Genomic DNA, 24,741 nt, shown 5'->3' on the forward strand with positions numbered 1-24,741 from the left:
TAAGGACTTGCACCATTTAGATTTTCATGACAGAACTTTGTATTTAAACATTGACTAATATATATATATATTTTTTTTTATTTCAAGTGAAAAATAAATATGTTTGATTAATCTTAAATTAAAAATTAAGATTTGAACCAAAACAAATATATTTTGAGGAAAAACTAATACATTTGAATGTAACAAATTAGAGTATTTTTGCTCCAAGTATTTATTTTTTTCAGTGTGTAATTGTAATTGCTGCTAACACTCATTTTTAGTTGAACTCACATTACTTTTTAACATTAACATTGCTCATTAAAGTGTCTGATCAACTCTCTAACATTTCTCAGTATTCTATAAACTGCTTTTGCTTGTTTGTATGTTTCTGCTATCGTCTGCTTATCTGCTTCTTTCTCTGTCCATCTCTGTCCCTTTATTTGCTCTCCACTCGTCTTTCCATCCCTGTTTGTGTCTTTCTCTGTCTCTCTCAGAGGTGTCAGACTACACTCATCCTCCAGCTGCTCCACACTCACTCATCTCTCCTCAGCCTCCACCTTCAGTTCCCACCAGCCTACTAAAAGCCGCAGTCACCATCAGTTCTGCTGCCCTTCCAGGTTGGGCAGACCAGAGCCGCCCTCCAGCAGGTTCTCAGAGCGGGCCAGGTAAGGGCCAGCAGAGGGCCGACAGATCCAAAATCCCTTTGTCCACTGTTTCTGTACCCACAACGTTAGCCCATCTCCCCCTTCAGATTCCTACATCACCCTGAAGAGTTGACAGCCATTTGCAGTGACAAAGAAACCTGAGTCATTCATTCTAAATGAGAGTAATTTCCGGCGACATTAGCAGCAGACAAATTAGAGCTTGACTTTATGCAAATGAACAGCAACGCAATGCAGAAACTACCAATAGGAGTGCAGAAGGTGATCCACCTCCCAATACTGTAGCTTTATTGGTTACTGAATTTGCGTCATTGCTCATTTGCATGAAGTTAAACATGCTCAGGACAGAAGAGCTGTTCGTTTTTGGAGACCCAGTTTTGAATCTGACCTGGTTCATATCCTGATCCCACTCCTCCTCTCTCACCCCTACTGCAGGGTAAAAAAAGGCTTTCACAACTCAATAATTCTCATTAAAATTTAAAAGTTTTGCTGCAAAATGCTGTCATGTGATCATCCCTTTACACCATGTGTTATGCAACAAGTTTCCAGGGTCAAGTCTTCAATGAATGTGAAATACTGTACGAAGCAACAAAATCACAGTCAAAATCTTTTGCTGGCTCTGTTTTTATGGAAGCTTGTTTCCGCCTCAGAATAAAACACTTTAAAAGATAATTGCGACTTTTTTTCTCGCAATTGCGAGTTTACATCTCGCAATTCTGACTGTTTTTTTTTAGAATTGCGATATATAAACTCGCAATTGCGAGTTATAAAGTCAGAATTGAGGGATATAAACTCGCAATTGCGAGAAATAAAGTCATAATTGCGAGATATGATTACAATATAGAAAAATATACAATATATAATATACAATTCTGAATTTTTCTTACAATTACGAGTTTATATTTTGCAATTCTGACTTCTTTTCTCAGAATTGTGAGATATAAACTTGCAATTGCGAGTTAAGTCTAATTCTGAGGGGGAAAAAGACTGGCTTTTTTCAGAATTGTGAGTTTATATTTCACAATTCTGACTCTATAATTCGCAATTGCAACTTTATATCACACAATTGAGAGAAAAATGGCAGAATTGTAAGATAAAAAGTCGCAATTACCTTTTAATTTTTTATTCAGTGGCAGAAACAGGCTTCCATATATTTTTCACTAAATGCACCAAAAAGAATGATCAATTTTGATTTCTAAAAATGTTATATTTTTTATTAAATGTTGTATTTTCTTAACTGTAATGTTACTCTATAAATGTGTGCATGCTATACAATGGCATATGGTGCAAAACATTACTGATTGGTTGATAGATCATTCTTATGAATGTTATCAAGACCATCACAAGTTATTTTTGCAGTTTAGACAAAACCTCATCTATTTTAGCCAGTTAGATAACATTACTTTAGAGACAAATCAGCACATTTTGCAACAATGGATGTACAAGATCAAAATCGCACAAGCAAGAGTTAAAAAAAAAAAAAAATTCTGAATATCAGCAGGAATCCACAGCTGTGCTATGATGGCTGTGCCATATAAAATTAAATATACACAAAAGCTTGGGGTCTGTAATTTTTTAAAAGAAATTAATACTTTTATTATTATGTACGCTCTGACATGGAAGAGATGGGATTCATCACTTGTTGCTTTATATCATCCTACCTTAGGATGTTACATGGTGTAAGGCTCTCCACTTTGTCTTGCAAATCTGTAGATTCACCAACACTCATTAGACACCAGCCTTTTACCAAACGTTCTACTGTGCCCCTCACCTTTTGACCTTTGACCTCCTGCACTCATCCAAACTGTTGCCCTCACCTGGTAATGTCACATTTTGTGGGTGCCACCATGTCCTTCCTCTTGCCCTCGCTGTAAAGTGCTGAGGACACTTCAGGGATGGCGGAGGAGGAAGTGATCACTTTAGCACTGTGTCAGAGAAGACGCTAGATGAAGCATGTCAGACAGACGCTTGAGGAAGTGAGAGCTAGCAATTAATGTCTTACGGTTTGACGGCTGCCTGTCATATGCAGTTGCTACCATTTTCACCATCAATTCCTCATTTATTTCTCTGACTTTGTCCAGCCAGCATCCATCATTCGCTCTCTCTCTTCCTCCAGCGTCTCACTAAGTCTCTGTACATGCCGGATCAAACATGGCTGGCTCAATTCAAACCTCACAGAACAGCTATGAATGAGAGAGAGAGAGAGTAAAAGAAGAGACAGACACAGTGTGTGAACTTGATCTGTCGCTCTCTATCCTCTTTCCTTAACTGTGCCATTTAAAGCCTTGTGCGCACGACTGCTCACAAAATGCCTCCCGAAATAAAAGCAACCTCATTACTTTAGACTCTGACAGGCCTCCTCACTTTCCTATTTTCTTTACTCTAATTTCATCATGTTTTCCTCTTTATTTTAATTTAGATTCACCCTGCAAGTGATTCATTCAATGTTTACGTCATATTTAATTTAGCACGAAAGGGAAAAAGGTAACTCTTTACAATAAGGTCTCATTTGAGCAGTGAGCAGTGTGTTTTTACAGCATTAATTAACCTTTGCTAATGTTAGTTAATAAAAATGCCCATTCATGTTAGTTCATAGCGCATTAACTAATGTTATCAGACACATATTTTGATCTTAATAATGTATTAGTAAATGTTGAGATTACCATTAACTAACGTTAATAAATGATGTAGAAGTATTGTTTACTGTTATTTCATGTTAACTAATGTTAACAAATGATACTTTATTTAAAAAAAAAAAAAAAACTCTGTGATGAACCGAACTATCTGTTTGCTGAGTCTCATTCATGAAACACAGGCAGAATGATTTTTGTATAAATAGTTTGTAAAGATGTCCTGATGTACATTTTCGGATTCATGAATATATTCATATATTCAAAATGTACAAAAATGTACACATGCACCTAGCAATACGCAAATTTTGCGTAGAACATCTGAACTTTGTTTTCTTTTACGTATACTGCACTCAAAAAAAAGAACTTTCAATGTTGTTAGTTTCACTCAAACCATCCTTGTTCACATTACTTACTACCATGAACTTGATTTAACGTTTTTTTTTAGTTGTTTCTACACTCAAAAAAAAAGAAGAAGAAAAAAAAAGAATGAAAAAAAAAAGAATGGTTGGATTTACTTTAAAAAAAGCAGTGTCAAGTGGGTTTCACACAACTATATTGAGTAATTTTGTAGAAATAATATTTAGTATGAACAAAATAATTTCAACACTCTTCTGCATAATGGTAACCACAAAATTCAAAAACATTACAGAAACTTCTCTAAATGTCTAACATAACATAAACTAACAACATCTTTCTCTTTACTAAAAAACACATAAAATAACACTTAATCCCTAAATTTACTCTCCTAATGCAGTCCCTTACAAAGCATGCTGGGAACTACGAATCCACGGCCCAGTTATATTCATTCAAATTTTGAAATTTAGAATTTTGTGGTAACCAAATTTGTGTGAAGAGTGGCGCCAAATTGTGTTTAGGGTGTGAGCACTTAATGCATGTTTTTAAGATGGAATTCCTGCTCCCAATTCAATTGAGTTTGTTCAATGAGGTGTTTTTTGTTTTGTTTTTTTGTTGTTGTTTTTTACCTTGTGTAATAAACTTTTATAAGTTTAACATAACATTATTAAGTAAACTGCACATAAATATTATTTAACAGTGACAAATTCAAATGATTTGTTTTTACTCAAAGAAATATTGTCAGCTTTGCTTGAATTTATTTTGTTCATACAACTTAATTGTTATTTGTTCAAATTACTCAATATAGTTGCGTGAAACCCACTTGAAACTGCTTTTTTAAGTAAATCCAACAATTCATTTTTTACACTGCATTTTGATAACAATATTTACCATAATAATATATAATAAAATTAATTAGTTAACCAATTAGTTCAATGTAAGAAAATGTAACAGTTGAATTTAATTGATAAACAAAAACACACATTATTTACAATATAACATATAAACATTTATCAAATCTAAGGTTTACACATCCAGAGGAGAGTTTCTGGAAAGTTCTATTTTACGCACAGATTAGCTCCATCCGAATTTACTTATATAGTTATGAAAGTTTCATGAATGAGGCCCAATGTGTTCATTGCATAGATTATTAAAGGTAAGCTAGTAATTTTTCAGTGTTAAAATATTTTCTTCTATCCAATTTTAAATTCCATTCGTTTACACTGTGTACACACTGTGTATCTGTGGCCCTGTTTACACCTGTTATTAAGATGCATTTTGGTCGATCGGATTACAAGTGGAAGAGGGAAACACATATCCGTTTACACCTGAAAATTTTAATCCGTCTCTTTTGTCCACTTTTAATCACTTTTGTCCTGATTTCTTTGAGGTCTTCGAGGGGAGGGTCTAAGGGCGGGTAAATGTATGGGTTGTTTCAGATGTTTTGATCTAATGGACAAAATAAGCTTGCGCGATTTACATATGAACGCTACCAGAGACAACGAAAAACATATGGAGAGCAGCAGCTTTCATTTCTGCTCTGCCACAATACCGCACCGAACAAAGTAAAATGGTGAGAACGTGAGAGAACATTGTGCTTGGTACATTTTTTATCTTCAAACCAAACTTGGGTCTTTTTTTAGTTGAGAAAGAATTAATCCCTTCTGGCTAGTGTGCTTCATATAATGTTTACGGAAGTCAGTAGGCAGAGAGCCGGTGGTCTTTAGTGGTTGTTCGAACACATTCATAGCAATCTGGTCGAATGTGTTTTCAACTACCTCTGGATGTGGTCCAAAGTGGACAAGCTCAAAACGTTTTACACCTCGTGTACACCTGTATTTAGCATCATCCACTTAATAATAATAATAATACCAGGTGGAAACAGGGCCTATGATGCTATTAGTACATTATTCTGCTAGAGAGTCTGACCAGCTCAGCACAGCAACAGCTCAACCAATGGTGTGAGTTTGAGGAGGGAGCTATTTGTTTGCTGACCAATGGCAGACAGAGCGAGAGTGTTCGAGAAACCTGTTTGATAACAATATTGTTTTTGAAGGTCTGTTTGGTAATTCTATAGCTTTTAATGAAAATGAAACATTAAAAATACATATTTTTGTATATTTTCAGTGGATCAAAACAAACTAAAACTATAGGTTCTGAAATGCATGTTACCAGCCCTCATAAGCTTCATTTTCATTCACATTAAATTAAATATGGTGCTTATACACTTTAGTTAAACAGTAGTACTGTAATTAGATGTTTATACTTATTCAGAGAAACCATTTTTACCTTTTTCTATTATGCTGAAAGTTGTAGTTTTATGGTGCTCCAGTCTAGATGACACAAAGTTGTGATTCAGCAACTAGTGGAATGAGTTGAGTCTGCCATCTAGTGGACATATTTGAGCAAAGCAGTTTGTCTGAGCACTCTAAATCTAACATAATACTGTATCCTACTTTAGGTTCATTTCATGTAGAAATAATTAAACTCAATTTTGTGTGTATTTTTTCATGTTCTCTGTGTGTTTTCATTCCTCTTTTTCTGACTTTTTATCACTGTATCTCTGTCTCTCTTTCAACTCTCTGTCCGTCTTGTCCCTCATCATTAGTGAGGAGGTGGAGAAGGAGGAGGGTGAGAGTGATTCTGTGCATCAGTTCTGTTGCACCGCCTCCGGGTGCAGTAGCCCCTCCTCTCGCTAACCTGCAACCAATCAGTATGAGTGGAACTGCTTGATTGACATTTGTTAGTTGAACTCTATGATAACATGACACTACTGTTCGCTTGGTACAGTTTTTGTAATTGCATGTATTATAGCTTGTTGTCTTGGTTAACTACTGTTACATTTGTTTCTGATAAGTAATTGAAAAACATCTTTACATAATCAAATCAATGCTGTATTCAGTTATGGGACAGTGATACAACCACAACTATGTTAATGCAAGAAACAGTGCTTTGTGTGTCTTCTATATTTCTCTGTACAGAGGTATCGGGTACAGTCAGTAATACAAGCTTTTTTGTATTAATTGTTTGGAAAGAACACTGCACAGAGGTACAATGACTTTGCAGCTGTTTAAGATGTCTTCAGAGTTATTTAGTGTAATAGAGTACATATATCTAGCCAAATATACTTCAAAGGATCAGAACAGTTGCTGGATAATCTTTCCTTTCTATGCTGACATTTTAATTTAATTTAAGCCTCATTTCAGACACTGTTTAGTAAGAAGCTTATTTTGTAAATGAATAGTATACCAAATGTCACTGTGCTTGTTGAATTTGTGTACACCCCTGTTAACCTATTGTTCATAATTCATGTTTACACTTCTTTGTTTTCTCTAGTAGGAGGCATATATTATAGCTGAATGTGTCACTATGAATAGAGTCGATCATTATCAGGACACGCTGCCATTTTTCCCTGACAATTTCAGATTTTTTTTTAATAATTTAAAAAATATACTGCATTTTCATGACATCAGAAGCAGGAAGTGGTGGTCAAAAATGTCTCAACACTGAACAGAAATTACACTTTTTTTTTTTTTATATAATTTAATTAAAAGTAAAGTTCAGGTAGAATTCAGTAAACTGATATTCAGATTAAAAAAATTATATTAAAACTTATTTTTGGCATTAAACATTAAAGAGGACATATTACACTGCCATCCAAAAGTTTGGAAACACCCTAGAAAAGTGGGGTTTTGGACAATATTGGCATGAATCCTTTTGCTGAATTTTGCACTGATAAAGGTCAACACAAACTATGAAAACATATTTTATTACATAAACAGTTTATACATAGAAAAATCTTTAATTTTTGATTCATCAAAATATCCACCATTAGCCCCTATCTGACCTAAACTGGGTTCTAATTGGTTCATTGTATTCTAAACTTAATTGGCAATCAATTGTTGAAGCTATTAAAGGGATAGTTCACCCAAAAATGAAAATTTGATGTTTGCTTACCCCCAGCGCATCCAAGATGTAGGTGACTTTGTTTCTTCAGTAGAACACAAATGATGATTTTTAACTGCAACCGTTGCCGTCTGTCAGTCAAATAATTGCAGTAGATGGGAACTCTATCAATAAGAGTCGAAAAAACTTGCTTAGACAAATCCAAATTAAACCCTGCGGCTCATGATGACACATTGATGTCCTAAGACACAAAACGATCGGTTTGTGCGAGAAACCGAACAGTATTTATATAATTTTTTACCTCTAAAACACCACAATGTCCAACTGTGTTCAGCACTCTGTTAGTGAGGTCTGATCGTGCTCTGACAACGGCAGTGATGTCTCGCTCTTATACTTCAATGAGTGCTAGACATTACTGCTGTTGTCAGAGCGGCCCAAACCTGGGCCAAGTTTAAACCAATAACCAGACATCACAGCTGGCAAAGGGGCATGTCTGACTTTGACATGTATATATTGCCATTATTATCTAATCAAAATGAAAATTATTATTGCTGGTCTTAAATGATAATGTCAAGTTACTTTAATGTATTTGCACCAAAAAATTATAAGGATTTATGCTCGTCCAAAACCACACTTTGCCAGGAGTGTTTCCAAACTTTTGGAAGGCAGTGTATGCTTTTTTACATTTTAAGCTTTCTTTAGTGTGTAATGTTGCTGTTTGAGCATGAAAAGGGTCTGCAAAGTTACAAAGCAAGCACAAAGTCACTCCAAAGGGAGTTATTCTCTATATCAGTGCACAGTGTTTCTGAACTCCCTGAAATGCCTCCATTGTAGTGTTGAGTTTTCTTCCAGGAACATACACGTCACAATATTCCACATTTAAATAATTCCTGCTCAAGGCATATGCAAAATAAAGGGGGCAAAGGCTGGTTGAATTGCGGTTGGTAGTGTTTTGTCACCATGTCCAAGAAACACTGTCTTTTCCACCCTGATCTAATGCCCGTTACAGACTGCGTGATTATTGGCAATCCTATAAGATCATTACAAATCCCACTGTACGACATGGATCTAATAAACTTGGTTATGACGTATGTATGAAGACTGTACAATGATGACACATATTGAATCATAGGCTACGATGCAAAGTAGTATAGAAGAATAAAACATCATCAGCATGCGCTAGTGGTAAACAAATACAGCGAGATGAATCGCACTTTGACAATTGTGGTTTTTACTGCATGTGCATTTAAAAAAGAGGATGAAGCAAAAGAGGAGAATATGGACACTTTCATGCCTAGGGAAAAGAGACCAACTTGGCATGCCATTTTTGCAAATGGAGCTTCAGATAAGTAGTGTTAGTTTGTTGCGTTGATCAATACACCCATTTCATGTTGCATTTTTATTGGCTAATCAGTAGACGTTGTTCGTAGCAGCAAATACACTATGATGATCATGCTAAAATTCTGACACTGTCAGAAAATTATCGCAGGCTATCTTTGTGTAAAGGACGTAGGGCAGTAAGAGCTGTGTGTGTAAACATCACTCCCCTGATCTCAAGAGGTGTTCTAGTGCAATCTTTAACCTCCTTGTTAGAGGGCCCGACTCCCATGCCAGCAGACCCGGGTTTGAGTCCCGCTTAGAGTGGGCGGTTCGAACAGGAGAGATTACATTGGTGCCGTGACCTGGATGTGAGTGAGGTTTGGGGGGGTGAGTGTAGCTGTGCGTGTAAAGGCAGGAACACACCAAGCCAATGGTCAGCCGACGGTTGGGCAGTTTTTCTTCGTCGGCCGACTAAGTTTTCTCAGTGTGTTCCGCACCGTCGGCTGAAGTTGGTCCTCGTCGGCCTTTTTTTGGCCGATTCGGCATGTTAAATCGGCGTTGGAGCTCGTCGGTCCGTCGGGCCATTGGATCATTCTGATTGGCTGTTCAGCTACTGCCGCCTGCTGTTTCGGAAAGGCATTTCATCTCACACAGGCGCAGAACTGACTGACTGCTTGGCCGTCGGGTGTTTAGCGTTGGTTTGGTGTGTCAGGACAACTTTGGACACAGACGCTGCCGACGTGAGCCAACCCTGCAGTCTGCTTTCGTTGCCACTAGTTCGTCGGCGTCAGCTTGGTGTGTTCTGGCCTTAAACCTCACCTCCCTGATCTTAAGAGGTGGTCTAGCGATTGACACTAGAGGCTGTGGTTTTTAGCCTTCTTGTTAGAGCACCCTACTCCCACGCCGGAGTCCACAGGTCGAATCCCGCTCGGAGGAGAACCAGTTACATTTGGTTGCAAGTGCATGACAACAGCCATCTTTGAACCTCTCTCACTGTACCACTGTTTAGGAGCCACGATCACAGAAATCACCACGATTGGTCATCTTTCATCTGGGACAGCCCAAAATGTGTACAATGTGTACCAGGCATAATGCGGTTATGGTAAGAGGTGTGACATTTCCGAAGCATGCTCAATGCGGTTGACCAATCACAACACACTGATCCAGCCGTCCAATCAGAGCGCATTGCGCTTTTGCAAGGAGGAGCTTTATAGTAACAGGAACTAAACAGAGCATTACTGACAGACTGGGAAGAGAGGTGCTGCACCAATGTAAAATTTGTAAAAAGTAATGTGTTTTTTGAACATTCAAGCATGAAAACCTTTTCTAATCGACCCCAAAAGCAAAATCAAGACTTATTTTGGTAAAAGAGCATAATAGGGCTTCTTTAAACTTCTTTTAAAAAAAGGTGCAAATGCCATTGTTTGGCAAATTTTCACAAGTGAAATTAGGGTGACCAGACGTCCCGAAAAATTCGGGACAGTCCCGAAATCTAAACTGTTGTCCCGAATCCCGAATCTGTCCCTAATTGTCCTGAAAATTATACTAAAGCAAAATCTTGAGTAGTTATTGTCTCATAAACATTAAAAACTGTCTGCGGAGGTTGATTCGTCCTGCAACCAGCCCCACCGGCTGCTCATTGGCTGCAGTATCTTTTTTCTAATGTTCTAAAAAATACCATAGGTGCGAATTTAGATATGCATGTCCTTTTTGTTTTAAGCCTTGATGAAGAAGAGCGCAAGTTGCTGCAGCCGCGAGGAGGACAGTGCAAAAGGTGCACTGTGTACAAAAGAATACTTCACTACACAATTATTTCGTTATTTTCGTTTAAGCTTATTAGCGTTAGGCTATACAGAAAGGTCTGATTTACGCACTGTTACTTACAACAGTCATTGTTTTTTTTCTTTTCACAATGACATTTGAGTTCATGATTTTAATGTTGTTTTTTGTGGCAGACTAAAGACTAATGACAGACTGTTGATCTTTGAATAAAAATATGTTTCAGGTTTGAAGCTCATCATCTTTTATTATAGGCTACGCAGTCTAATATCATAGAAGCCCCCCCCCCCCCCCCCCCCCCCGTCCCGAATTTCACCCAATCTCATCTGGTCACCCTAAGTGAAATCCAGTCATTTCAACAGAACTCCACATGGGAATTTAACTTAAGGATGAAAGATTTCCCCATGCAGAATTCACAGTTGGTTCAAGGAAGTCACATGGATTCATCGCATTGACCAACAGAAAGCTGCTTAGTTTGAAAGTGACTTCTGTGTGAACTTTTGCTTAAATTTTGCAGAAATTGCACAAACATATGCATAAAAGTGACACATTTAATACACAAATGGCAGCGTTTCCTGAGAATGGCAAAGATGTATAATAGAAAGAGTTTCAAATATAATTTGACATTTTAACAATGTTATTTATTTAATGATATGCATATATTATATGTAAAGGAACAGAAGCACACTATCAAATGTGATTCTCACTTTAGGCCACAAACAAACTTGTATTTACAAAATGGAAACAAGGTGCTTTTATTGAAATGAAACTCACAAATGCTGTAGATATGAATAAATGTGATGGCTGAAAAGTCTCTGTTTCTTTCTCTCACACACACACACACACACACACACACACACACACACACACACACACACACACACACACTCATAATGAAACATTAACTTAATCTTTCATCAGCTTTTTTTTTTTTTTTTTTTTTTTACTTTCCCTGCAGGTTCCTGAACCACATGAACTTTGCCCCGCCCACTTTTGATTGCACACATGCTGTTCAGGAATGCATGTATGAAATGAAAGTGTCCCTTTTTTTTAATGCTAGCATTCCCACTCCCTCTCTCCTCACTTCCGTCAGTGTTAATTCTGTAGCAATAATCAGCATATGTGCGTCAGGCAGCTATATTTATACACATTGTTTTCCCTGTGCTTGAGCTGTCAAAAGACTGTCAGAAATGTAGTCATTCAACTCTGCAGTATGTGTTTGAGCGAGTGCACTTGTATGAGGGTGCGGTTTTTGTCACATTGGATCAGTGTGAATGGCTGACTGTCTGTACCAGCAACACGGTAAGCGTTCATATGTTTGTCATTATACAATATTGTCCCCAGTGTCCATCACACAAAAGAGTTTGTGGATTACTGATATGAATATAATGTTTATGACCGTTTTTATAGAGCTATTAATGATATTAGTACTATGGCAGAACAAGGTGAAGCTCAAATACTTTCAGTTTTACTCTAGGGAAATGTATACAGATTAATATGCAAAGTGTTGTCAACTTTTCTGTTTTCTTGTTTATGTGTGAATGGTGTTACTGTGTCACAGGAGGAAATGCTGAGGTCATATTTGCCCTTTGTTCTTTTTTTATTTTTAGGACTATTATTTCCTGCAATATAATATAGGCGGTTTGAGTGTGTTTACCAACTCTATACTCATTATAAGCAGCAGCTAAAGAACAGCTGAACATGTTTTAGCAGAGAGAGACAAGTGAAAATACCTTTTGTGTTTGTCTGTGTGTCATCGAGAGATGGCAGGAGCTCCATTGAGACCCTGAGCTGTGTGTGTGCAGGGGGGAAATACAAGCTGAGGGAGGATAAAAGGGGTATATGTGCTTTGAGGATGGATGAGGAATAATCAGCATGTATGGGACCTCTCTGACAGGATAGAGTGAATGCTGGAAAAGAGAAGAGGTAAGCGTTTTAAGTAATACATAGACCCTCAAGTGTGCAGTAGCACTGGTCAAATGGATTGTGGTTCTGCTTGTAATGAAACTTAAGGCAGTTGTATTCAGATGAACTTGGCTGGTTCTTTTCATTTTTTTTTTTTTCATTTTCATCATCTTTTCAAGTGAATACATCACCATATCTGAGTAAAAGTGATCTGTTCTAGTTTAAAGAAATAGCTTTCTTAAAAGCTATTTTAAAATATCTTAAAAAAGCTTTCTTAAAATATAATTTGAAGAATATTTGAACTGTTTTTGTAAATGTAATGAAAGACAGTGGGGTCAAAAAAGATTGTATTAAAAATTAAATTAAATTAAATTAAATTAAATTAAATTAAATTAAATTAAATTAAATTAAATTAAAATTAAAAAATAAAATAAAATAAAATAATAAAATAAAATAAAATAAAATAAAATAAAATAAAATAAAATAAAATAATGAACATTAACTCACCCTCATGTCATTCCAAACATGTACAACTTTCTTTCTTCTATGGAACATAAAAAAATATATTTTGAAGAACTGTTTTTTGTTCACGTAATGAAAGTCAGTGGGGTCAAAAATATAAATGAAATTAATTTAAAAATGAAATAAAATAACATAACACCACTGAGACAAAATATCAGTTAAACAGCTTTTTTTAATGTAAAAGAATGAATTAATAAAATGATCCAAAAAGAATCTGTGTGTAAAAAATGTCTACATAAAGTCCTACATCCCTTTGCATTTCAGTTAATTAAATATTTCAGCTAATTTGATTATGCGCAGCCATTTGAACAAATAATCAAATCATAAGACTGTGTTATAAGCTCAGTTTAACATATTTTTTGTTTCTTTTACCTTATACCTTTTTGTATACTGTATATTTTCTGTGTTTTTGCATTCAGTTTCTGTTTCTACATTGTATTTTTACATTTTTATTTACCTACTATATTCTATTCTATTTGATTCACACAATATTTTTTGAGGCTCATATTTTATCGTATTCTATTTTAATTATACACGTTAATGTCCTTAATTTGATGTTGGTTCAACTTTTTGTTGCAGTGTGGGATGAGGAATTTTAAGGATTTTTTTCATTTGACTAAATTACATCAAGTTTGTGTGAAAAATAAAGAACCTTGAACTTTAAAATAATCCTTCTGGTCTAACCTGTGGGTCATTTCATGACAGCAAAAGGAAATAAAAACAGACACACATAATTCTGTGATGTGTCGGCAGTCAATGAGTAATGAAATTATTGGAACGGCAGCTGAAACACTTCACTGCTTTTACCCACTCTGCTATCTTCGTGTTTATGTGGTGTTTAAAGCCGCTTTTCATCCCTGTGGATGACTTGGATTAGCGTATCTGTATAGCACTGATTACATACTGGCTCAAGAGAATCTGTGAAATCTGCGACTTTAAAAGGACTAAATTTGATCCTCTTTTTAAGCTGGTCTTGACAACCCATTCCTGGTGTTCGCCTCAATAACTCACTGATTTTCTTTGATGACGCCCATTTGGCTTCTCTCCTGTGTATTCAAACTCTGTGAAGCTGCAGTGCCATCAGACCTTTTCAGTTTTCCCACACATTATGTTATAGACTTTTTGCCATGCTTATTGGCTTTACCATATCACCATAAACTGAAAAGGTTCCAACATTTTAAGAATGTTTTTAAATAATAAATATTGCATGATTTGCGACCTTTATGAAGGACTTTTTAGATCTTCCTTTGGCTGACTTGGTGAAGTATCAACCAGCGTTGTGGACAGTTATTTGGACAGTTTCTCCCATTATTACATACAGATTGTCTCAAAATCAGTCAGGTCTTTTCGGGACTTTTCTGTGCAGCTCTTTGATTGGGTCTCTCAAGGACACTTTCTTCAAGTCATGTCATGTCATCCTGGTTAATAGACTGAAATGGGCCACTTCATTTATTTTTTAAACACTAGATTTAAGCATCTAATGAGAGTTCCCGGCTTAAGAGGGCAGAGCTTCAAGAGCTCATTCTCCGGTGTCAGGAGACAGACGCACTATAATGTCAAAAACTGCAAATATATGCAGCATGGAGATAGAACAGGTAATTTAGTTTAATTATGGTTATAACTTATATTGTCTTCTTGTTTTTATCCACTATATTAGTACAAGCCTGTTTACCGATGAGTTTTACAATGTTTATTGTACTTCACAAAAAATATGAAGCATCTGTTTTCACTCTAGAAAATCACTGTAAGAGCTTAATAAAACAGTGCATGTGTGCATTAAAATATTATGCATAAACTCTCTCTCTCTCCCTTGCATTATCATCAAGATACACAGCAAAGTACACAGAAACACTCGTTACAACTAACAGTAAACAAATATATAAAGACCTTATGCCTTTTCGGGTGGTGCTTAATAAACTGGTACACATTATATCCGTAAATCAACTCCGATGAACTGTAATAAAGTGCTCTCATCCTCATTACTACCGTATCCAGTATCACTCTGGAGGCTGTAAGCTGGATCACAAACAGTTTAGTGATCTATCCTTGAGTAACAACTTTTTAACACAACCTGTTTTGTATTGTCCCTTTGTATTGACATTCGTTCACAAAGCAGTCCAGTGTGAAATGATTCGCACAGACTCTCGAATTTCAGTAGAGCTGAGGGAGCATTTTCTTTGAAAACAAAATTAATCCATCTCGTCTTCAGTGGCTTAGATTTAGGGAGTAAATTGAGAGAGTTATGTGGATTAATCCATCCAGCTACAGAACACCTAAAACACTTGGGAGACATTCTCATCAGAGCAGCAATGGCGGACTGTGTACAACTCGCTGTGAACTCACTCAGGGGTGCGTTTCCCAAAGCGAACTACAATATAGTTCAATGGGACTTACAACCATAGTTGGCTAATGATGCTTTCGGGAAATGCACCCCAGAGTGGTTCTATGTTAAAATGGCAGTGTCTGTCAACATTCGTGGATGGGGCTTGTGGCTAATGTGATGTCACATTGCCAGGGATCTGGAAACAGCTTGTTTTGAGACACTGCTTATGATTTATTGGGATTAAAAAAAGGATTTTTATCACTATAGGGTGGTTGTGTACACACACTGCCAACACACATTTATGTCCAAACACCATGCAAAAGTGAATTTTGCATAATAGGTCCCCTTTAATTTGTGTTCCGAAGATGAACGAAGGTCTTGATGAGAGTAGCATTGTTACATGTTAAATAAATATTTTTATTCAGCAATAATGCATTAAAATTGATAAAGTAACAGTAAAAACTTTTATAATGTTACAAAATTTCTATTTCAAACAATTCTGTTCTTTTAATCTTTCTATTCATCAAAGAATCCTGAAAAAAAATGTATCATGGTTTCCACAAAAATATTAATCAGCACAACTTTTTTCAACATTGATGATAAGAAGGTGAGCAGCAAATCAGCATATTAGAATGATTTCTGAAGGATCATGTGACACTGAAGACTGGAGCTGAAAATTTAGCTTTCACATCACAGGAAAAAAAATTACATATTAAAATATATAAAAGTAGAAAACACTTATTTTAAGTACAAAAGTTGCTTAAATGTGTGGCATGTCCATCATTTTTCTTTAGTTGTCAACACAGCACATTATTTAAATATTTTGATGTTTATCATGTTGCTGTTTGTATGTTTGTATGAATTGTGTTGTAAAGGTCTCTTCCCACCAATTAAAAAATAATCAGGGACTAATTTAGTCAAGGTGTATGAAGACAATGAATGCAGATCACAGTCTCACCAAATTACAGAGCAATTACAGCTCATTATGTGAAGGAATGCTATTCACGTGTCTTGTGAGCTGACCTGCAGCTGAACTGATTTGACAGATTATAACTCAATGGAACGCATATGGATGGTGTTACAAAGACTTTGGATTTATAAAGCACATTTGAAAATAGACAACATACTGCAATTGCTCTAAAAGCTGTAAAAGCATCTACGCAGCATTTTATTTAGCAGTTTTCTTTCTTTTGTTTTAATGGTATTTTGTTACACAACACATAAGGCCTAAAAAATGTTTGCACACTGTTTGACACTGCAATCACTTCAGTGTCAAAGCAAATGACATCTGCCCATAAATTATATTAGTCCCTTTTCTCAGAACTAGTTTCATTAAATTTTCACAACCAAACTTTTTTGTTAAAGTCCGCATGAACCAGAAGTTGCAAACGACTTTTCTCCAGTGTTGTGACGTATTTCCAAGTGAAACTGAATATTGAATAGAGGGCAGAGTTTTACTTTAGCGCTCCTCCTCTCCATATCTCGCTCATATCTCGATCACAGTTGGAGAGGAGTGGTTTACGCGTTTTCAACCAAAGCCGTCAAACTGACGTTATCAGAGAAGGAACGCCATTCCAGACCGGAAGTAACTTTTCAGATTTTGATTAAAGTTTACCGCAACAAACAATTTTTTTCTGTGTTTTAACTTGCACGTATTAATTGTTCACCACAAGACTAGTAATATGCACTAGTAAAGTTAATAGGGTCGATTTTGATTTCATGTGTACTTTAAATGTTTGGTTTGAAAGGTCTATTTGTGTTGTCTTTCTTTACATAAATGGTTCTTAGTTTGTCAATGCCAAACTGTCCAAGTACGTCTTGGGACCACTCAGTATGGCTCTGGTGTTTGTGAATGTTTTGCAGGGCAAAATATGCTGAGTATTTAGTTCTTAGAAAAGTTTATTTGGACATATTATGTTTCTGATGCAACCTGCTCAGCAAGTTACTACTACATTCCTGCTGTTTAACAAGCACTTGACCGGGCTGGCCTGCTACTTCCTAAACTGAAAGCAAGGATAAAGATAAATCTCTTCTATAATGATGGGGGAAACAACCAAAAAATCATGAAAAATTCCCAGTGTTGCATGTCCTCTTATTATAAGTGACTCTTCTAAATATGGCCAGTAGTGGGATGTGTTTTGGGGGCTTATTTCCACAATTTCCAGGGGCTTTCGCACCAGAAGAACCATAGTTCCTAGAACTATTGGCTAAAGTACCCAGATTTTGCCATTTTCGCATCGCAGGAACTAGGAACGATTTTAGTTCTAGGAACTCCTTTTGGGGAAACTAAATTAGCTCCTACTTCAGAGTAGGGTCTAAACGAAACTATCAGTGACATGAGTGTGTTGATTGGTTAAACGCATGTGAAACACTGGCACCCAGCATTTTTAAAAAGCAGTGTAAACATATTACTTCACGAACATGGGAAACAGCAATAACGGCATTTTCCTGTTGTCTGCAGGGTTGTGCTCTTTTCTCCGCCTCGATGATTAGTAATATTGAAAGTTGTCATAAGAGATTTTGTCTCTTAGCTCCACTTTTTGCTCTTTCATTCACGTGAATTATGCGTTTAAATCTCATCATCTACACACAGCTCCGATCACGGCGTCTTCCATCCACCAGTTTTTAAACAGAACCTTTTTTAAAATGAAGTCATCAGTAAATTTTATGGCACCTACAGTAAATGTTGTATTGCATTATGTATGTTTTATTTTACCAGTTGTGGAATGAAACCATTCAACCATCTGAGGTAGCCTAACGTAGTTAGCCTACTGTATTGATTATTTCCATTTTATGCAACTTTACACATTTATTAATAGTAAATTAATAATTAATGCATTTAAGATCATCATGTTAGCAGCGAACAATATAGATCAGACCTAATGGAATAATAATAGGCTAGTATTACTCACTATCTGAATTGAAATGTATATATTGTACATTTTAATGGCTCACGCTTCAAACATAATGATCTTATAATATATGATGCATTGCTGTGTCCGTTATCGCATAATTCCCACTTTTGGACACTTTTGCTTTAACATACAACGCTGCAAAAACAAGCTGTTATTTTCTGTTATATATTTATTGTTAAACACAAAGTCTGTAGAATAAACTGTTAAAAGGATTTGATGATCACTAGAGATAGTATTTTATTTTGTGTTGTCATCATTCAGGTTGGATTTCAGCTTTAAAGCTGCTGTCCGAGATTTTTGGCCCTCTAGTGGTTAATAAACAGAACTGCACGCGTCTTGCGGAAGAACATTGTAGCCGGAGCTACTTTTCTCTGTGTATGTCTATGGCGAGTCACGCAGTTACTGTGATACTCTGCGGCGAGTCCTACCAGTCTGGTCTGAAATAGTCCGAATATAAACATTTATTATAAGTGTACCATAATGATTCAGGATAAGACAAAAACACAGTTTAGAAAATGGATTCATGTTGTATATTCTCATTATATAATTTTTGTACATTTTTAACACAAAAAAAGTTGCGGACTGCAGCTTTAATGTAGGTTTTTTTTTTTTTTTTTAACAAATCAGCTGATATTGCCATAGAAACTATAGTGGAAATATGTATAGTATAATGGCGGAAATGTAGGGCTGCTGCTTGGCGCCGGCGTTTCAATGGAACGTTCTATTGAGTTTCGCTTCTTGTTAGTGTATATTATTTGATAGTTTCTATTCCCGGTGCAAATGCAACCAGGAACATGCCCCGGGGGAGAAGTTAGTTCTCTGGGAATTATCCTAGTGGCTAGTTCCTAGAACTATTAGGTGCGAAAGCGCTTGTGTATTAGGATCACTGCTATTGCTCGACTCACCCGCTGTTTAAGACATACTAATAATGTCATTAGTCCTATAATAAATGGAGGCCAGGCAGTGCTTAACAGAACTGTGAAAACTTTACTCTGTCATTCTCTTTTGCATATTAACACAGACTCTGCAGTCACTTCTTTTCTTTGCAACGCACACTCTTAAAGGTGCAGCATCACATAAACTAGAACCTTTCTTAAAGGTACCATAACCCATTATCATAACAAGCCCTGTCGTAGCCTTTCCCTTGGGGGGCTTTGTTTATATGTTTGTTTTTCTAGCAAGATCTGGCAACACTCCTAACCACAACCCCCACATTTTAAAAAACATTCACTGTTGCTGTGTTGGTTATCTCTTTCTTTCTTTTTTTACTCTGAAAATAAAAATCACTAAAAATGACTTAATGAACCATGATGAACATAATGAATTATATTGACATTTTTTGTTTGTACTTTTTATCCATTTTTATCCATCTTCTCCTAGAATCATACAAAAAATACATTGATTTTTGTATTGTTCTGACAAAAACATATATACAGTATATATAACTTAGGCTATATGTATAATTTAATATAACATAGTGATTAAAAGGGATAGTCCACCCAAAAATGAAAATTCTGTCATCATTTACTCACTCCAAGGTTGTTCCAAATGTATAATTTCTTTCTTCTGCTGAAAATAAAAGAAGATATTTTGAAGAATGTTGGTAACTAAACAGTTTCAGGTCCCATTGGCTTCAATTGTATTTTTTGCCCATACAATGGAAGTCAATGGGAACTGAAACTGTTTAGTTATCAACATTCTTCAAAACATCTTCTTATATGTTACAGGTTTGGAACAATATGAGAGTGAGTTAATGATGACAGAATTTTCATTTTTGGGTGGACTATACTTTTAATTTTGAATGTTATTTTTTTATTTATCCAAATTCTACATTTACAGTACGCTGTAGCACATACTGAATGTGTTGTTTAATTGGGTGTATTTGAGTAGGTAATTTCTAATCTTACTCATCCATTGTAACATTCAAAGTCTTACAATCTTACAACCTGCAACTTATCCACCAACACCCACGGTTACTGTATTAGTACTCTGTATCTATAGCAACACTCTTTCTAATGACTGCCTCACCTCCCACGGCGGTCTCACAGCAACTGTCACTAAGCAACCTTACCTCCCTCACTCCTACATGTGTGTGTGAGAGAGAGTGGGTGGGAGGAGTGGGAGGATTGTGGAAAAGGAAGATGTGAGATGCAAGAAGACAATTTTTGAGCAGATGTTATAGCAGCATTCCCAGAATAAAACAGGACTACAGGTTTGTCATTGAATGTAGGCAGCAGATGCCAGATTGCATTTCTAAACCATTCTGCAGTAGCTGGGCTAAACTAAGCTACGGCCAACTTCCGAACCAATATTAAAGTCAAGCATAAGTAAGTTTTAGTGCATTGATATGTGGTTACTCAAGCCTCAATGATATACATGGCATCCTTCATTCAGTGTACATTTATGGGATTTACATTTATGCAACTGCAGGTTTAAAGCTACTAGAAAACAATTGAAAACAGCAAATAACATATAGCCTGCACTCAGTTGGGTTAAGTCTTGGAAGCAACTTTGAAAATAATTCATTTACTTATGTAAAGTAGCCTAGTAAGCTCATAGTGTGTATGTTTGCTCAGGCGTCTACACAGAGCTGTAATCTATCAGCTGCCCTTTCACACTGTAGAAATATGATGTCATCTAGCAAACAATATTTGCAAAGAAAATAATTACATCATTGCAAATGCTTAAATAATAAATACACTCAGTGTTGATAGTGCAGGCTAACTATTAGCATCTATTATTTTCTTTACAATATGGTGTAGTGTTATATACATACAGGTGCTGGTCATATAATTAGAATATCATCAAAAAGTTGATTTATTTCTCTACTTCCATTCAAAAAGTGAAACTTGTATATTATATTCATCCATTACACACAGACTCAAATGTTTATTTCTTTTAATTTTGATTATTATAACTGACAACTAGGGAAAATCCCAAATTCAGTATCTCAGAAAATTTGAATATTGTGAAAAGGTTCAATATTGAAGTCACCTGGTGCCACACTCTAATCAGCTAATTAACTCAAAACACCTGCAAAGGCCTTTAAATGGACTCTCAGTCTAGTTCTGTAGGCTACACAATCATGGGGAAGACTGCTGACTTGAAAAAAGATGACCATTGACACCTTGCACAAGGAGGGCAATACACAAAAGGTCACTGCAAAAGAGGCTGGCTCTTCACAGAGCTCTGTGTCCAAGCACATTAATAGAGAGGCGAAGGGAAGGAAAAGATGTGGTAGAAAAAAGTGTATAAGCAATAGGGATAACCGCACCCTGTGAAACAAAACCCATTCAAAAAGGTGGGGGAGATTCACAAAGAGTGGACTGCAGCTGGAGTCAGTGCTTCAAGAACCACTACGCACAGACGTATGCAAGACATGGGTTTCAGCTGTCGCATTCCTTGTGTCAAGCCACTCTTGAACAACAGACAGCATCAGAAGCATCTCGCCTGGGCTAAAGACAAAAAGGACTGGACTGCTGCTGAGTGGTCCAAAGTTATGTTCTCTGATGAAAGTAAATTTTGCATTTCCTTTGGAAATCAGGGTCCCAGAGTCTGGAGGAAGAGAGGAGAGGCACACAATCCACATTGCTCGAGGTCCAGTGTAAAGTTTCCACAGTCAGTGATGGTTTGGGGTGCCATGTCATCTGCTGGTGTTGGTCCACTGTGTTTTCTGAGGTCCAAGGTCAATGCAGCCGTATACCAGGAAGTATTAGAGCACTTCATGCTTCCTGCTGCTGACCAACTTTATGGAGATGCAGATTTCATTTTCCAACAGGACTTGGCACCTGCACACAGTGCCAAAGCTACCAGTACCTGGTTTAAGGACCATGGTATCCCTGTTCTTAATTGGCCAGCAAACTCGCCTGACCTTAACCCCATAGAAAATCTATGGGGTATTGTGAAGAGGAAGATGCAGTATGCCAGACCCAACAATGCAGAAGAGCTGAAGGCCACTATCTGAGCAACCTGGGCTCTCATAACACCTGAGCACTGCCACAGACTGATCGACTCCATGCCACGCCGCATTGCTGCAGTAATTCAGGCAAAAGGAGCCCCAACTAAGTACTGAGTGCTGTACATGCTCATACTTTTCAGTTGGCCATGATTTCTAAAAATCCTTTCTTTGTATTGGTCTGAAGTAATATTCTAATTTTCTGAGATACTGAATTTGGGATTTTCTTTAGTTGTCAGTTATAATCATCAAAATTAAAAGAAATAAACATTTGAAATATATCAGTCTGTGTGTAATGAATGAATATAATATACAAGTTTCACTTTTTGAATGGAATTAGTGAAATAAATCAACTTTTTGATGATATTCTAATTATATGACCAGCACCTGTATATCTAGTGGAAGAAATTCAATGCAATGACAGTATATTGTGCTTTAACATTTAACTCTTTACCTGCCATTGTTGGAATTTTCCGTCATTTATGACACACATTTATGACACAACGCTTCCGAAGGCGAAGAAGAAGCAGAAACAATAGATAGAAGCATTGCTTACGCACATGTAACATGATCATCAAACATTAAACAGCATAAAAATTCAAGTTAAGTTAGTCAAGTTAAGTCACCTTTATTTCTATAGTGATTTATACAATACAGATTGTTTCAAAGCAGCTTTACAGTGATAACAGGAAAATGATTCAATGATGCAAACAGAGTTCACGTCGGCTGTACAGCAGCTCTAAAAGAAAAAAGTGTCATTGTTCAGCTGAAGTCAGTTCAGTGTTGATTCAGTTCTGTTGTAAAGATCATCGATTATTAAATTAGTTCATTTCATCTATAAAGCAGTTCTGCAGAAAACAGTGATGTCATCGTCCAGCTCAGTTCAGTTCTCATAGTGTCACTGCAGTCAAATCAATAATATTGTTTAATATTAAGTGTCTTCAACTAAGCAAGTGGCAAGGAATCCAAACTCCACAGGTGACAGGATGGAGAAAATAAAAGGTATAAGACTGTACAAGCTTTGGGGGTGTTGACTGACTTGATTTACTCTATCTATGTTTTGATACGTTTGATTCTGAATCCCATCTGGATGTAGTCTTTGATTTAAAAAAAAAAAACAGTTTTTGTATGAATTTTTAAATGAATTTTCCCACATTCAAGTGTTGAATAAAAAGAAAAGAATGCATGAAGAATAAAATGTTTCTTTTGTTTAAAAGCAGAGGCTCTGTTCTTTCTTTTGATATATTGTATGTTCAGATATTCATACAACAAAATATTCTGGGGTCCATGAAAGTTTTATGAAAAGGATAAAAAATGCTGTCGCTGGCTGACAACTTTTTAAAAAACACTGGCGGGGGGAAATTTAATACAACATGCATGACTATCAGCGAAAAAGTACATAAGGGAACAATTTTAACAAAATTGCTTCTTCTGCCTTTTCTGTGTACCAGTGTAAAAGATGTATTGGTGCACAGGAAAATAATAGTGGCCACTGTGATTTTATTATAAAAAAATTGTAAATATTAGGTTGTTGCAAGTCATGCAGGTTTGGGACAACATGAGGATAAGTAATGGGAGAATTTTTTTTATTTTATTTTATTTTATTTTCATTTATTTATGTTTGAACTATTCCTTTAATATGCAAACACAATGTCTCAGTCCAATGATCTGATCTGAATATTGGAAATATTGGAATAAACTCGAACCTTTTTGGTCCTTGATTTAAGTTTACTTACTCTGAAGTCCCAAGGGGAAAATTATATTGCTCAGATGTTGTTCTATCATAATTAAAAGAAACTTAAAGGGTTAGTTCACCCAAAAATGAAAAATCTGTCATTAATTACTCACTCTCATGTCGTTCCACACCCGTAAGACCTTCGTTCATCTTTGGAACACAAATTAACATATTTTTGATAAAATCCAATGGCTCAGTGAGGCCTGCATTGCCAGCAAGACAATTAACACTTTCAGATGCCCAGAAAGATACTAAAGACATATTTAAAACAGTTCATGTGACTACAGTGGTTCAACCTTAATGTTATGAAGTGACGAGAATACTTTTTGTGTGCCAAAGAAAAAACAAAATAATGACTTTATTCAACAATATCTAGTGATGGGAAATTCCAAAACACTGCTTCATGAAGCTTTGAAGCTTTACGAATCTTCTGTTTTGAATCAGTGGTTCGGAACGTAAATCAAACAACTGCCAAACACTTGAAAGTGTTAATTGTCTTGCTGGCAATGCAGGCTTCACTGAACCATCGGATTTTATCAAAAATATCTTAATTTGTGTTCTGAAGATGAACGAAGGTCTTACGGGTGTGGAATGACATGAGGGTGAGTAATTAATGACAGAATTTTCATTTTTGGGTGAACTAACCCTTTAAATGAAACACAAATAAGAAATATGATAAGTGTCAATTTAGTTTTACATGTTTCTCCTAAAACTGAAATAGATACAAATGTTACAATTGTTGTACAGTGAGCG

At 36.2% G+C, this 24,741-nt stretch overlaps 1 protein-coding gene across 7 annotated transcripts in view; it reads left to right on the forward strand.

The window, feature by feature from the left end:
* Window positions 1-24,741, forward strand: part of iqsec2b (IQ motif and Sec7 domain ArfGEF 2b) — a 98,493-nt gene that overhangs the window by 58,045 nt on the left and 15,707 nt on the right. The gene's annotated exons all lie outside the window — the stretch shown is intronic.

Source organism: Megalobrama amblycephala, linkage group LG12 (assembly GCF_018812025.1).
Source record: "Megalobrama amblycephala isolate DHTTF-2021 linkage group LG12, ASM1881202v1, whole genome shotgun sequence".
In the NCBI taxonomy this organism is placed as follows: domain Eukaryota; kingdom Metazoa; phylum Chordata; class Actinopteri; order Cypriniformes; family Xenocyprididae; genus Megalobrama; species Megalobrama amblycephala.